The sequence below is a fragment of the Oncorhynchus keta genome, unplaced genomic scaffold (assembly GCF_023373465.1).
Source record: "Oncorhynchus keta strain PuntledgeMale-10-30-2019 unplaced genomic scaffold, Oket_V2 Un_contig_20281_pilon_pilon, whole genome shotgun sequence".
NCBI classification, from domain to species: Eukaryota; Metazoa; Chordata; class Actinopteri; order Salmoniformes; family Salmonidae; genus Oncorhynchus; species Oncorhynchus keta.
The window spans coordinates 21421-37348 of record NW_026281918.1 but is presented as its reverse complement, the minus strand read 5'-3'; the positions used below and the strand labels follow the sequence as shown (position 1 = coordinate 37348).

Sequence of the window (15928 nt, the reverse complement as noted above, 5' to 3'; positions counted from 1 at the left end):
AGGGCTAGAACCTGGTTCAACCATAGACCACTGGTCTCAGGCAGGGTTCAGGTCTAGACCGGTCATGTCAACTGGTCTAGAGGCAGGGTTCAACCACTGGACCAAGGTCAGGGTTCAGGGCAGGGTTCAGGACCATAGACCAATTGTAGGGGCTCAGGTCAGGGTTCAACCACTGGTCTTAGGTCAGGGTTTCAGGGTTCAAATAGACCATCATAACTGTAGTCTAGAGGCAGGGTTCAACTGGGTAGACCATGTCAACTGTAGAGGGCTAGAGGCAGGGTTCAACCATAGACCAGGTTCACTGTCAGGGCTAGAGGCAGGGTTCAGGTCTGGGTCAGGACCACTGTAGAGGGCTAGGGCAGGGTTCAGGTCTGGGCAGGACCACTGGTAATCAGGTCAGGGTTCAGGTCTGGGTTCAACCACTGGACTCAGGTCAGGGTTCAGGTCTGGGTTCAGGACCACTGGTCTCAGGTCAGGGTTCAGGTAGACCAACTGTAGGTCAGGGTTCAACCATAGACCATGTCAACTGTAGAGGGCTCAGGTCAGGGTTCAGGACCAACTGTAGTCTCAGAGGTGCTGGGCTTCATACTGTAAGGGTTGTTCCAGGCCTGTACTGGTCTCAGGTTCCTGGACATTCATGTCTGGGATCAGGAATCACAGGTTAAAGTCAGCGTGTCAGGTTAGGTAAACCACATGGTCTACCTTTTTCAGGTTTAGGGTCAACATACATCTACTGCTTATCAGCTTCATCCAAATGACCACTTGTCTGTTGTAAAACAGGGTTCATTCTGGGTCACAGGACCAACAACCCCAGGTCAGGGTTCAGGTCTCTCACACCACTGGTCCAGGTCAGGGCTTCAGGTCAACCACTGGTCTCAGGTCAGGGTTCATGTCTGGACCACTGGTCTCAGGTCAGGGTTCAGGTCTGGGTCAGGACCACTGGTCTCAGGTCAGGGTCAGGACCACTGGTCTCAGGTCAGGGTTCAGGTCTGGGTCAGGACCACTGGTCTCAGGTCAGGGTTCAGGTCTGGGTCAGGACCACTGGTCTCAGGTCAGGGTTCAGGTCTGGGTCAGGACCACTGGTCTCAGGTCAGGGTTCAGGTCTGGGTCAGGACCACTGGTCTCAGGTCAGGGTTCAGGTCTGGGTCAGGACCACTGGTCTCAGGTCAGGGTTCAGGTCTGGGTCAGGACCACTGGTATCAGGTCAGGGTTCAGGTCTGGGTCAGGACCACTGGTCTCAGGTCAGGGTTCAGGTCTGGGTCAGGACCACTGGTCTCAGGTCAGGGTTCAGGTCTGGGTCAGGACCACTGGTCTCAGGTCAGGGTTCAGGTCTGGGTCAGGACCACTGGTCTCAGGTCTGGGTCAGGACCACTGGTCTCAGGTCAGGGTTCAGGTCAGGGTCAGGACCACTGGTCTCAGGTCAGGGTTCAGGTCTGGGTCAGGACCACTGGTCTCAGGTCAGGGTTCAGGTCAGGGTCAGGACCACTGGTCTCAGGTCAGGGTTCAGGTCAGGGTCAGGACCACTGGTCTCAGGTCAGGTTCAGGTCAGGGTCAGGACCACTGGTCTCAGGTCAGGGTTCAGGTCTGGGTCAGGACCACTGGTCTCAGGTCAGGGTTCACTGGTCTCAGGTCAGGGTTCAGGTCTGGGTCAGGACCACTGGTCTCAGGTCAGGTTCAGGTCTGGGTCAGGACCACTGGTCTCAGGTCAGGGTCAGGTCACCACTGGTCTCAGGTCCACTGGTCTGGTCTCAGGTCAGGGTTCAGGTCTGGGATGGGACCACTGGTCTCAGGTCAGGGTCAGGACCACTGGTCTCAGGTCAAGGTCTCAGGTCAGGGATCAGGACCACTGGTCTCAGGACAAGGTTCAGGTCTGGGATGGGACCACTGGTCTCAGGTCAGGTCAGGGTTCAGGTCTGGGTCAGGGCCACTGGTCAGGTCAGGGTTCAGGGGGTCAGGGACCACTGGTCTCAGGACAAGGTCAGGTCTGGGATCAGGACCACTGGTCTCAGGTCAGGGTTCAGGTCTGGGTCAGGACCACTGGTCTCAGGTCAGGGTTCAGGTCTGGGTCAGGACCACTGGTCCTCAGGTCAGGGTTACATCACTGGTCTCAGGAAGGTTCAGGTCATTACATCAGACCACTGGTCTCAGGTCAGGGTTCAGGTCTGGGTCAGGACCACTGGTCTCAGGTCAGGGCTTTACAGGGTCTCAGGTCTGGGTCAGGACCACTGGTCAGGTCAGGGGTTCATTAGGTCATCCACTGGTCCTTTCTGGTCACCACTGGTATCAGGTCATTGGTCTCACAGGGTCATTCCTTTACCACAGGTATCAGTCATTACATCATTCCTTTACCACAGGTATCAGTCATTACATCATTCCTTTACCACAGGTCAGTCATTACATCATTCCTTTACCACTGGTATCAGTCATTACATCATTCCTTTACCACAGGTATCAGTCATTACATCATTCCTTTACCACAGGTATCATCATTACATCATTCTTTACCACAGGTATCAGTCATTACATCATTCCTTTACCACAGGTATCAGTCATTACATCATTCCTTTACCACAGGTATCAGTCATTACATCATTCCTTTACCACAGGTATCAGTCATTACATCATTCCTTTACCACAGGTATCAGTCATTACATCATTCCTTTACCACAGGTATCAGTCATTACATCATTCCTTTACCACAGGTATCAGTCATTACATCATTCCTTTACCACAGGTATCAGTCATTACATCATTCCTTTACCACAGGTATCAGTCATTACATCATTCCTTTACCACAGGTATCAGTCATTACATCATTCCTTTACCACAGGTATCAGTCATTACATCATTCCTTTACCACAGGTATCAGTCATTACATCATTCCTTTACCACAGGTATCAGTCATTACATCATTCCTTTACCACAGGTATCAGTCATTACATCATTCCTTTACCACAGGTATCAGTCATTACATCATTCCTTTACCACAGGTATCAGTCATTACATCATTCCTTTACCACAGGTATCAGTCATTACATCATTCCTTTACCACAGGTATCAGTCATTACATCATTCCTTTACCACAGGTATCAGTCATTACATCATTCCTTTACCACAGGTATCAGTCATTACATCATTCCTTTACCACAGGTATCAGTCATTACATCATTCCTTTACCACAGGTATCAGTCATTACATCATTCCTTTACCACAGGTATCAGTCATTACATCATTCCTTTACCACAGGTATCAGTCATTACATCATTCCTTTACCACAGGTATCAGTCATTACATCATTCCTTTACCACAGGTATCAGTCATTACATCATTCCTTTACCACAGGTATCAGTCATTACATCATTCCTTTACCACAGGTATCAGTCATTACATCATTCCTTTACCACAGGTATCAGTCATTACATCATTCCTTTACCACAGGTATCAGTCATTACATCATTCCTTTACCACAGGTATCAGTCATTACATCATTCCTTTACCACAGGTATCAGTCATTACATCATTCCTTTACCACAGGTATCAGTCAAAACATCATTCAACCACAGGTTAAGTCATTATCATCATTTAGCCTTTAATCCACAGGTATCAGTCATTACATCATTTTTATTTCAGGTATCAGTCATTACATCATTCCTACAACCCTGGTATCAGCATTACATCATGCTCTACCACAGGTATCAGTCAACTGTTCCTTTACCACAGGTATCAGCTGTTCATTCCTTTACAGGTACTGTTTACGGGATTCTGTTCCACAGGTTCAGTCAACTGTTCGGTAGCTGTTCGGTATCTGTTCGGTACTCATTCCTTTACCACAGGTATCTGTTCATTACATCATTCCTTTACCACAGGAACTGTTCATTAGCTGTTCCTTTACCACAGGTATCTGTTCATTACTGTTCCTTTACCTGTTCAGGTATCTGTTCATTACTGTTCCTTAGCTGTTCAGGACTGTTCCTTTACCACTGTTCGGGAACTGTTCGGGAACTGTTACCACAGGTTCAGCTGTTTGGTATTCTGTTCGGTATCTGTTCATTAGCTGTTCCTGTTACCACAGGAGCTGTTCGGTATCAGCTGTTCGGAACTGTTCAGGATTACTGTTCAGTACCTGTTCAGTCATCTTTTCTTGCTGGTATCAAATAAGACCTGAGATTTACCACAGGTATCAGTCATTACAAGACAGAGGAACATTACACAACTCACCTCTAATAATGTATCATATTTAGCTGTTTGGAACTGATTTACTATCATGGATCTCTGATCCCGTTCTTCATAAGGCTTCGAACCTAAAGACCTGGGGTACTGACTTCATAAGGCTTCATAAACTGAGCTGTTAGAACTGTTCGGGCTGTTCGGGAGACTGTTCAGCTGTTCGGGAGCTGTTCGGGAACTGTTCATAAGGCTGTTCTTCATAGAGCTGTTCGGGAGCTGTTCATAGAGCTTCATAGCTTCATAAAGCTGTTCATAAGGTTCATAAAGTTCATAAAGGAACTGTTCATAAAGACTTCTTAAGGCTTCATAAATGTTCGGTAGCTGTTCATAGCTGTTCGGAAACTGTTCGGGAACTGTTCGGTAGCTGTTCGGGAACTGTTCGGGAACTGTCCGGTAGCTGTTCGGTAAAGCTGTTCATAACTGTTTGGGAACTGTTCATAGCTGTTCATAGCTGTTCGGGAACTGTTCGGAAACTGTTCGGTAGCTGTTCATAACTGTTTGGGAACTTCATAAGGCTGTTCATAAATGTTCGGGAACTGTTCATAAACTGCTTCATAGCTGTTCGGGAACTGTTAAGCTTCATCGGAACTGTTCGGGAACTGTTCCATAAAGCTGTTCGGGCTGTCATGGGAACTGTTCGGTATCTGTTCGGGAACTGTTCGGTAGCTGTTCATAACTGTTCGGTAGCTGTTCATAAACTGTTCGGTAGCTGTTCATAGCTGTTAAAGAACTGTTCGGGAGCTGTTAAAGGGAACTGTTCGGTAGCTGTCATAACTGCTCATAGCTGTCATAAAGAACTGTTCATAACTGTTCGGGAGGCTGTTCGGTAACTGTTCGGGAAAAGGCTGTTCATAACTGTTCAAAAGACTTCATAACTGTTCGGTAGCTGTTTGGGAACTGTTTCATAAGGTTCATAAAGATCTGTCATAAGGAACTGTTCGGTATCTGTCTCGTCATAGAACTGTTCATAACTGGCTTCATAAAGAACTGTTCATAGGCTTCATAGGAACTGTTAAAGCTGTTCATAAACTGTTCATAAGCTGTTCATAACTGTTAAGACTGTTCAGTTGTTCCAGCATCTTTTCTTGCTGCTCAAATAAGACCTGAGATTTGGTGTCAATCAGAAGAAGACAGAGGAACAGGAAAAGCCTCTAATTTGGATGTGTGAGGTATTGGATGATTTGACACAGGGCTATCAAGGCTTCATAAAGACTTCATAAGGCTTCATAAAGACTTCATAAGGCTTCATAAATACTTCATAAGGCTTCATAAAGACATTCATAAGAATTCTTAAGCTTCATAAAGACTTCATAAGGCTTCATAAAGACTTCATAAGGCTTCATAAAGACTTCATAAGGCTTCATAAAGACTTCTTAAGGCTTCATAAAGGCTTCATAAAGACTTCTTAAGGCTTCATAAATACTTCATAAGGCTTCATAAATACTTCATAAGGCTTCATAAAGACTTCATAAGGCTTCATAAAGATTTCATAAGGCTTCATAGAGAATTCTTAAGGCTTCATAAAGACTTCATAAGGCTTCATAAGACTTCATAAGGCTTCATAGAGACTTCTTAAGGCTTCATAAAGACTTCATAAGGCTTCATAAAGACTTCATAGAGACTTCTTAAGACTTCATAGAGACTTCATAAAGCTTCATAAAGACTTCATAAGGCTTCATAAAGACTTCATAAGGCTTCATAAAGACTTCATAAAGACTTCATAGAGACTTCTTAAGGCTTCATAGAGACTTCATAAGGCTTCATAAAGACTTCATAAGGCTTCATAAATACTTCATAAGGCTTCATAAATACTTCATAAGGCTTCATAAAGAATTCTTAAGGCTTCATAGAGACTTCATAAAGCTTCACAAAGACTTCAGAAAGACTTCATAAGGCTTCATAAAGACTTCATAAGGCTTCATAAAGACTTCATAAAGACTTCTTAAGGCTTCATAAAGACTTCATAAAGACTTCATAAGACTTCATAAAGACTTCATAAGGCTTCATAAAGACTTCATAAGGCTTCATAAAGACTTCATAAGGCTTCATAAAGACTTCATAAAGACTTCATAAGACTTCATAAAGACTTCATAAGGCTTCATAAAGACTTCATAAGACTTCATAAAGACTTCATAAGGCTTCATAAAGACTTCATAAGGCTTCATAAAGCTTCATAAAGACTTCATAAGGCTTCATAAAGACTTCATAAAGCTTCATAAAGACTTCATAAAGACTTCATAAAGACTTCATAAGGCTTCATAAAGACTTCATAAGGCTTCATAGAGACTTCATAAGACTTCATAAAGACTTCATAAAGACTTCATAAAGACTTCATAAAGACTTCTTAAGGCTTCATAAAGACTTCATAAGGCTTCATAAAGACTTCATAAGGCTTCATAAAGACTTCATAAGGCTTCATAAAGACTTCATAAGGCTTCATAAAGACTTCATAAGAGACTTCATAAGGCTTCATAAAGACTTCATAAGGCTTCATAGAGACTTCATAAGGCTTCATAAAGACTTCATAAGGCTTCATAAAGACTTCATAAAGACTTCATAAAGACTTCATAAAGACTTCATAAGGCTTCATAAGACTTCATAAGACTTCATAAAGACTTCATAAGGCTTCATAAGACTTCATAAGCTTCATAAAGACTTCATACGGCTTCATAAAAGCTCCATGAATCCAACGTCAGACAGACATCTACTGCTCCTTGACGACGATCATCAACATTCAGAAATAAATGAAAACGATGAACACTCATCCAAACCAAAGACTCAGTCCTCTCAGAGTTCACCTCTTCATCACATTCATCATCGTCACACAGCTGCTTTCTGCTTCCAGGTCAAAGTTCAACTACATTAATGCCAACTGTCGCGACACAAGTACACATAGAGCCGCTTAGATCAGTTCAAGGTTCAAGTCCCTAGTGGGACAATAAGATGGGTCCATAACAAGTCTTTCCCCTCAACATGGGTCTGATCTGAGGAGGTTATACTCCCTAGAACGGACGTCTCCATTCAAATCAATGATTCCGTAAGGGGTGGCCTGGAGGCCATATTGAATGTCCCTCTCAGGACACCTCTATGACCTCCATGCTTCCTGAGAAGCTGCTGTGACTCCCCATCTCCTCCCTGGATCTAGTCTCGCCTCCTCCTCTCATCCTGTCTCCGAGTTCCATCTGACAGCTCCGGCTCTTCAGCTGCTTCTCCAAGGTGCTCTCCTCGTGCCAGCTCCTCCGTGAGTCCCCGTGGTCGCCGCTCCTCTGCCGCCCGCGCCGCACCTCCTCCAACCCCTGACTCACGCTGTACGCCGCCACGCTGCCACCCCCAGAATGTTAGCCCCGCCTCCCAAGATGGCGGAGGTGGAGTAGAAGTGGTGTGACTCGGAGAGGTACCATCCCCCGACGACACGGTGACGGGACCCAATAGGATGTCAGAGTGCCAGCCCTTCAGGGCGGAGCCTAGGTTAGGGCGGGCTTGGACAGGTGCTGCTGGGAACGCGATAGGCCGAACAGGAAGCCGGTGGTGTGAGGGGTGTTGTTAGAGCTCTCCTCCATACTGCCACTACGGTGGAGCTGCTGGGAACAGGAGAGGGGAGGTGGAGGAGGCTTAGCCTGGCTGGGCTGCTTCATGCTGGGCTGGTTGGAGGTGGTAGTGGTGCTGGTTGTGGTGGAGACGACAGGAGCAGCAGTGGGAGCTGCAGACGTAGCAGCAGGGTCTGCGGGACCGTCGTCCTGCTCCTTGTCAGGGCTCGGCTCAGGTGTAGACTGCTCTGACATCTCCTTCACAGGAGAGAACTGATACGGTTTCCCTGCAGGCTCCTTGAAGCTCACGGATGGGTTATAATACTCCTGGGCTCCGGGGTGGGATGTAGGGTGGGGGTACGGCCTCATGGGGGCGCTGCTGCAGCCTCCTGGCTCCCTGTACGACTTGATGTCCAGAGAGAAGGACCTTTTCAGCCGGGCAGCGCTGTCCTCCGTCCCCTGGTCCAGCTGAAGACCTTGGAGCCCCTGGAGAGCCTGGGCCAGGAGCCTCTCCTCTGGAGGCCAGGGGGCCAGGACACACGGCAGGGTCAGGGGCTCCAGCAAGGCCAAGGCAGGGTCTGGGAGGCTGGGGGTAGGGTTAGGGGGGTCGTGCTCTAGTGGGGGGTGGAGGAGAGGAGAGGGGTTGACCCCGGTGGTTTCTCTGATCTCCGACCTTCCAGGAGTCGTGATCTTCTTCTCAAAGTCCAGCAGCTGACCCAGGAAGTTGAAGTTAGGAGAGATGGTGGGTCTCTTCTCCTTCACGAACCTGGAGAGGAAAGACAGAAACACACAGGACATCAGTAGAGACACACTGGGTTGTTACAGAGTTGGGAAAACCTAGAGGGTCAAGACAGGGGTCATTTATAACTATAGAGACACACTGGGTTGTTACAGAGTTGGGAAAACCTAGAGGGTCAAGACAGGGGACATTTATAACTATAGAGACACACTGGGTTGTTACAGAGTTGGGAAAACCTAGAGGGTCAAGACAGGGGTCATTTATAACTGTAACACAGGACATCAGTAGAGACACACTGGGTTGTTACAGAGTTGGGAAAACCTAGAGGGTCAAGACAGGGGTCATTTATAACTATAGAGACACACTGGGTTGTTACAGAGTTGGTGTTAATCCTAGAGGGTCAAGACAGGGGTCATTGTATAATATAGAGACACACTGGGTTGTTACAGAGTTGGGAAAACCTAGAGGGTCAAGACAGGGTCATTTATAACTATAGAGACACACTGGAAGTTGTTACAGAGTTGGGAAAACCTGAGGGTCAAGACAGGAAGGTCATTTATAACTATAGAGACACACTGGGTGTTACAGGGTTGGGAAACCTACAGGGTTAATCAGGGGTCATCATTATACACTATAGATGGTCACACAGTTGTTACAGGGTCATCTGACCTGTAAATCAGGGTCATTATGGTCCTACAGGGTCAATCATCTTATACCTGTAAATCTATAGAGACACACAGGGTTCAATCAGGGTCACCTGTAAATCCCTAGAGGGTCAAGACAGGGGTCAATCATGTAAATCCTTATTATGGTCATAGAGACACACAGGGTTCAATCAGAGTCACCTGTGAACCTAGAGGGTCAAGACAGGGGACATGTTATAATCCTTAGAGACACACTGGGTTGTTACAGAGTTTAAAACCTAGGGTCATGTCAAGACAGGGTACATTTATAACTATAGAGACACACAGGGTGTTACAGAGTTGTGACAAAACCTAGAGGGTCAAGATCAGGGGTCATTTATACACTATAGAGTTACATCACTGGGTTGTTACAGAGTTGGGTTCATTAGAGGGTCAAGACTGGAAGAGGGGGTATCCTTTATAACTATAGAGAACATGGGACCTGAGGGTTGTTGACAGTGGTCAAAACCATAAGCAGGGTTCACATCATCTCACCTGTAAACACACTGGGTATGGTCCTACAGGGTTCAATCATCTCACCTGTAAATCCTTATTATGGGTCCTACAGGGGAATCATCTCACCTGTAAATCCTTATTATGGTCCTACAGGGTTCAATCATCTCACCTGTAAATCCTTATTATGGTCCTACAGGGTTCAATCATCTCACCTGTAAATCCTTATTATGGTTGTTACAGGGTTCAATCATCTCACCTGTAAATCCTTATTATGGTCCTACAGGGTTTAATCATCTCACCTGTAAATCATTATGGGACATCAGTTCAGACATCTCACCTGTAAATCCTTTATTAGAGTTGGGAAATCATCTCACCTGTAAATCATTTGGTAAGGGTTCAATCATCTCACCTGTAAATCCTTACAGAGTCCTAAAACCCAGAGGGTCAACATCTCACCTGTAAATCCTTAGAGATGGTCCTACAGGGTTCATCTCACCTGTAAGAGCTTATTAAACCTAGAGGTTCAAGATCTCAGGGGTAATTATTATAACTACAGGGTTCAATCATCACCTGTAAATCCTTATTATGGTCCTACAGGGTTCAATCATCTCACCTGTAAATCTTATTATGGTCCTACAGGGATTTCAATCATCTCACCTGTAAATCATTGACGTGGTCCTTCAGGTTCAATCATCTCACGCTGTAAATCTCATTATGGGTTCAATCACTTCCTGTAAATCCTTAATCAGGTCCTACAGGGTTCAATCAGCTCACCTGTAAATGCTTTTATGGTATCTACAGGAAATCATCTCACCTGTAAATCTTACTTTGGGACCTCTGTTCAATCATCTCAGACCTCCGGCTATGGTCCTACATTCAATCATCACATGTAGATCCTCCTACTCAATACATCTCACCTGTAGTTCCTTATTATGGTCCTACAGGGTCACGCATCTCACCTGTAGGTCCTTACCATGGTGGGGTTCAATCATCTCACCTGTAACGCCTTATTACTGGTGTCCCCAGGGCTCTGTTCTCACCTGTACTTCCTTATTCTCGTCTATACAGCTGGTTCAATCATCTCACCTGTCACTTCCTCATTATGGTCCTACAGGGTTCAATGCATCTCACCAATAAATTCCTTATTATGGACCAGGTGGTGAATCATCACCTGTAAATGTCTTACAGACATATCAGTGTAAATCCTTATTATGGTCCTACGGGTTCAATCATCTCACCTGTAAATCCTGAAGGTCCTACAGGCAATACTCAGGTAAATGCTTTTATGGGTCCTCCATCAATCACTGCCCCTGTTCCATGATCTCGTAAATCACGGTCCTAAGAACAACTCCATTGTGGGAGCACACAGAGGGAGGCTTTGGCCTCTATCCTCCTCCTACAGAGGTTCAATCACTCACCTGTATCCTGGTTAACATGCTGTTACAATCATCACCTAACATCCTGCAAGGAGGTGGCCCGTACAGCTGGTTCATGCTCTACAACATCACTTCCTGTAGAGGGGAGGAATACAGCTGGTTAGAATGCTCACACAGGAAATCCTTATTATGGCGCAGGTTCTGCATCACTTCCACTTGTTATCTCCTTTTCTGATTACTGCTGTTATGGCTGGGCTCACTTCCTGCCTGTGCCTGGTTAAATGCTACAACAATCATCTTCCTGAGACGAGGGAGGAATACTGGTGTTCAATGCTTCCCAAGTCACTTCATGTCACCCCGCTCCTCAGCTGGTCCACTGGCTTCCTGTAGTTGAAGAATACAGCTGGTTAGAATGCATGGTGCTTGCTGTAGTCTGGTTCACTCACCTGTAACGGCACCTCAGTACCTACAGGCTCTGATCACTTTACACCCAAACAGAGGGCACTGGGTTAGATCTTTTACACCATGTCGCCTGTAGAGGACCACTGAGGAAGTACAGTTCACCCTGCTCAGCCCAGTTTGGGAATGTGTTACTGGCATTCACACTGTCACTTCCTGCAGAGGGCTCCCCACAGCTGGTTAGAATGCACTTTACACACATCACTTCCTGCAGGGAGGAGCGGAGTCAATCACCACCTTCCGGAGACACCTACTCCCACCTGCATCACTTCCTAGAGGATAGGATAAAGCTGGTAATCCTTCTCACCTGGTTTAGATGCACTATTGTAAAGTGAGGAGTTCCACTGGTTATGTCATAAGGTGAATGCATCACTTGTAAGTCCTCTGGATAAGTCTGGTTTGGGACATACTGAAATGTAAATGTAAATGTAATGTAATGAGACAGGGTTCAATCATCTCAATGTAAATTTTATTATGGTCCTACAGGGTTCAATCATCTCACCTGTAAATCACTTATTATGGTCCTAGGGGGAATACATCTCACCTGTAAATGCTTTTATGGGTGAGACAATCATCTCATGTTTGGGACATCATCTCACCTGTAAATCCTTATTATGGGAATACAGCTGGTTAGAATCATCTCACCTGTCAATCCTTATTATGGTCCTACAGGGTTCAATCATCTCACTGGTTAGCTTGCTTTAGTGACACTTCCTGTAGAGGAGGGAGGATGTACAGCTGGTTAGCGATGGTTTTACCGAGCGGGAGATGCCAGCCAGACAGTGGACCAGCACACAGGCTGTTGGAGGCTTTGGCCTACCTGGTTATGAATGCTTTACTACATCACTGTCTAACCAGGGGAGGGATCTTCTCACAGAAGCTGTCGTTGAATGCTTTCACAGGAAGTGAGACTCGGGGATGTAGTCTGGTTTGGGACATGTGTTACTGGCATTCAGGACGTACGCTTTCTCATTCTGCTGCATCACTTCCTGCAGAGGAGGGAGGAATACAGCTGGTTAGAATGCTTTTACACAGGAAGTGAGACTCGGGGATGTAGTCTGGTTTGGGACATGTGTTACTGGCATTCAGGACGTACGCTATCTCATTCTGCTGCATCACTTCCTGCAGAGGAGGGAGGAATACAGCTGGTTAGAATGCTTTTACACAGGAAGTGAGACTCGGGATGTAGTCCGGTTTGGGACATGTGTTACTGGCATTCAGGACGTACGCTATCTCATTCTGCTGCATCACTTCCTGCAGAGGAGGGAGGAATACAGCTGGTTAGAATGCTTTTACACAGGAAGTGAGACTCAGGGATGTAGTCTGGTTTGGGACATGTGTTACTGGCATTCAGGACGTGGTTATCTCATTCTGCTGCATCACTTCCTGCAGAGGAGGGAGGAATACAGCTGGTTAGAATGCTTTACACACATCACTTCCTGCAGAGGAGGGAGGAATACAGCTGGTTAGAATGCTTTACACACATCACTTCCTGTAGAGGAGGGAGGAATACAGCTGGTTAGAATGCTTTACACACATCACTTCCTGCAGAGGAGGGAGGAATACAGCTGGTTAGAATTATTTTACACACATCACTTCCTGCAGAGGAGGGAGGAATACAGCTGGTTAGAATGCTTTACACACATCACTTCCTGTAGAGGAGGGAGGAATACAGCTGGTTAGAATGCTTTACACACATCACTTCCTGTAGAGGAGGGAGGAATACAGCTGGTTAGAATGCTTTACACACATCACTTCCTGCAGAGGAGGGAGGAATACAGCTGGTTAGAATGCTTTACACACATCACTTCCTGTAGAGGAGGGAGGAATACAGCTGGTTAGAATGGTTTTACACACATCACTTCCTGCAGAGGAGGGAGGAATACAGCTGGTTAGAATGCTTTACACACATCACTTCCTGCAGAGGAGGGAGGAATACAGCTGGTTAGAATGCTTTACACACATCACTTCCTGTAGAGGAGGGAGGAATACAGCTGGTTAGAATGCTTTACACACATCACTTCCTGTAGAGGAGGGAGGAATACAGCTAGTTAGAATGGTTTTACACACATCACTTCCTGCAGAGGAGGGAGGAATACAGCTAGTTAGAATGGTTTTACACACATCACTTCCTGTAGAGGAGGGAGGAATACAGCTGGTTAGAATGGTTTTACACACATCACTTCCTGTAGAGGAGGGAGGAATACAGCTGGTTAGAATGGTTTTACACACATCACTTCCTGCAGAGGAGGGAGGAATACAGCTGGTTAGAATGCTTTACACACATCACTTCCTGCAGAGGAGGGAGGAATACAGCTGGTTAGAATGCTTTACACACATCACTTCCTGCAGAGGAGGGAGGAATACAGCTGGTTAGAATGCTTTACACACATCACTTCCTGCAGAGGAGGGAGGAATACAGCTGGTTAGAATGCTATAATATACCAGGCAGGACGTATATCTTACCTTCATAGACCTTGTTGGGAGGCTGACGAAACTCTCTGACAGCCACAGGTAGAGGTGAGGCAGGATGCTGTTGGCCCAGAGGTGTTGAGGGGCAGGATACTAGGGCTGAGAGAGGCAGGTGGGGACCATTAGGCAGGACGTGGCCAGAAGAGCCTGTATTCACATAGACCTGGAAACAGCTGGGAAAAGGCTGAGAAACACACCTGATGACAGACACAGAGGTTACTGTATTAGAGAACAGGTTACTGTATTAGAGATAGAGGAATTAGATACTAGAGGTTACTGTATTAGAGATACCAGAGGTTACTGTATTAGAGACACTGAGGTTACTGTATTAGAGATACTAGAGGTTACTGTATTAGAGATACTAGAGGTTACTGTAGAGGTTACTGTATTAGATACTAGAGGTTACTGTATTAGAGATACTAGAGGTTACTGTATTAGAGATACTAGAGGTTACTGTATTAGAGATACTAGAGGTTACTGTATTAGAGATACTAGAGGTTACTGTATTACTAGAGACTACTAGAGGTTACTGTATTAGAGACACTAGAGGTTACTGTATTAGAGATACTAGAGGTTACTGTATTAGAGATACTAGAGGTTACTGTATTAGAGATACTAGAGGTTACTGTATTAGAGATACTAGAGGTTACTGTATTAGAGATACTAGAGGTTACTGTATTAGAGACACTAGAGGTTACTGTATTAGAGACACTAGAGGTTACTGTATTAGAGACACTAGAGGTTACTGTATTAGAGACACTAGAGGTTACTGTATTAGAGACACTAGAGGTTACTGTATTAGAGATAGAGGTTACTGTATTAGATACTAGAGGTTACTGTATTAGAGATACTAGAGGTTACTGTATTAGAGATACTAGAGGTTACTGTATTAGAGATACTAGAGGTTACTGTATTAGAGATACTAGAGGTTACTGTATTAGAGATACTAGAGATACTATATTAGAGATACTAGAGGTTACTATATTAGAGACACTAGAGGTTACTGTATTAGAGATACTAGAGATACTATATTAGAGATACTAGAGGTTACTATATTAGAGACACTAGAGGTTACTGTATTAGAGATACTAGAGGTTACTGTATTAGAGATACTAGAGGTTACTGTATTAGAGACACTAGAGGTTACTGTATTAGAGACACTAGAGGTTACTGTATTAGAGACACTAGAGGTTACTGTATTAGAGACACTAGAGGTTACTGTATTAGAGATAGAGGTTACTGTATTAGAGATAGAGGTTACTGTATTAGATACTAGAGGTTACTGTATTAGAAACACTAGAGGTTACTGTATTAGAGACACTAGAGGTTACTGTATTAGAGATACTAGAGGTTACTGTATTAGAGACACTAGAGGTTACTGTATTAGAGATAGAGGTTACTGTATTAGAGATACTAGAGGTTACTGTATTAGATACTAGAGGTTACTGTATTAGAGATACTAGAGGTTACTGTATTAGAGATACTAGAGGTTACTGTATTAGAGATACTAGAGGTTACTGTATTAGAGATACTAGAGGTTACTGTATTAGAGATACTAGAGATACTATATTAGAGATACTAGAGGTTACTATATTAGAGACACTAGAGGTTACTGTATTAGAGATACTAGAGATACTATATTAGAGATACTAGAGGTTACTATATTAGAGACACTAGAGGTCACTGTATTAGAGATACTAGAGGTTACTGTATTAGAGATACTAGAGATTACTGTATTAGAGATACTAGAGGTTACTATATTAGAGATAGAGGTTACTGTATTAGAGATACTAGAGGTTACTGTATTAGAGATACTAGAGGTTACTGTATTAGATACTAGAGGTTACTGTATTAGAGATACTAGAGGTTACACATCAAACTTCGGTGTGAATGATAGATGCGTCAAAATCGGAATATGTATTTTTTTTAACAGAGTTCGGACGAAAACATTGGTAAAAAAAAAGGCCTTTCGTAACAAACTCTAATCTC

General features: G+C 44.7%; 1 long non-coding RNA gene and 1 pseudogene across 37 annotated transcripts; one reads left to right on the top strand and one right to left on the bottom strand.

Moving 5' to 3' along the window:
• Positions 1 to 376: 376 nt before the first annotated feature.
• LOC127920692 (uncharacterized) lies at positions 377 to 2229 on the top strand. Of its 37 annotated transcripts, XR_008107043.1 has the most exons (7): positions 867 to 891; positions 950 to 1089; positions 1140 to 1177; positions 1216 to 1538; positions 1635 to 1672; positions 1796 to 1816; positions 2010 to 2089. It is a non-coding gene; the product is annotated as an uncharacterized LOC127920692 (long non-coding RNA). The 37 variants fall into 37 exon arrangements; XR_008107025.1 differs by having other exon boundaries at positions 950 to 1177; XR_008107048.1 differs by lacking the exons at positions 867 to 891; positions 950 to 1089; positions 1140 to 1177 and adding an exon at positions 377 to 407 and having other exon boundaries at positions 1254 to 1538.
• A 4647-nt stretch (positions 2230 to 6876) lies between these two features.
• The window catches only part of LOC127920691 (dual specificity protein phosphatase 16-like), a 30389-nt pseudogene continuing 21337 nt past the window's right edge, over positions 6877 to 15928 (bottom strand).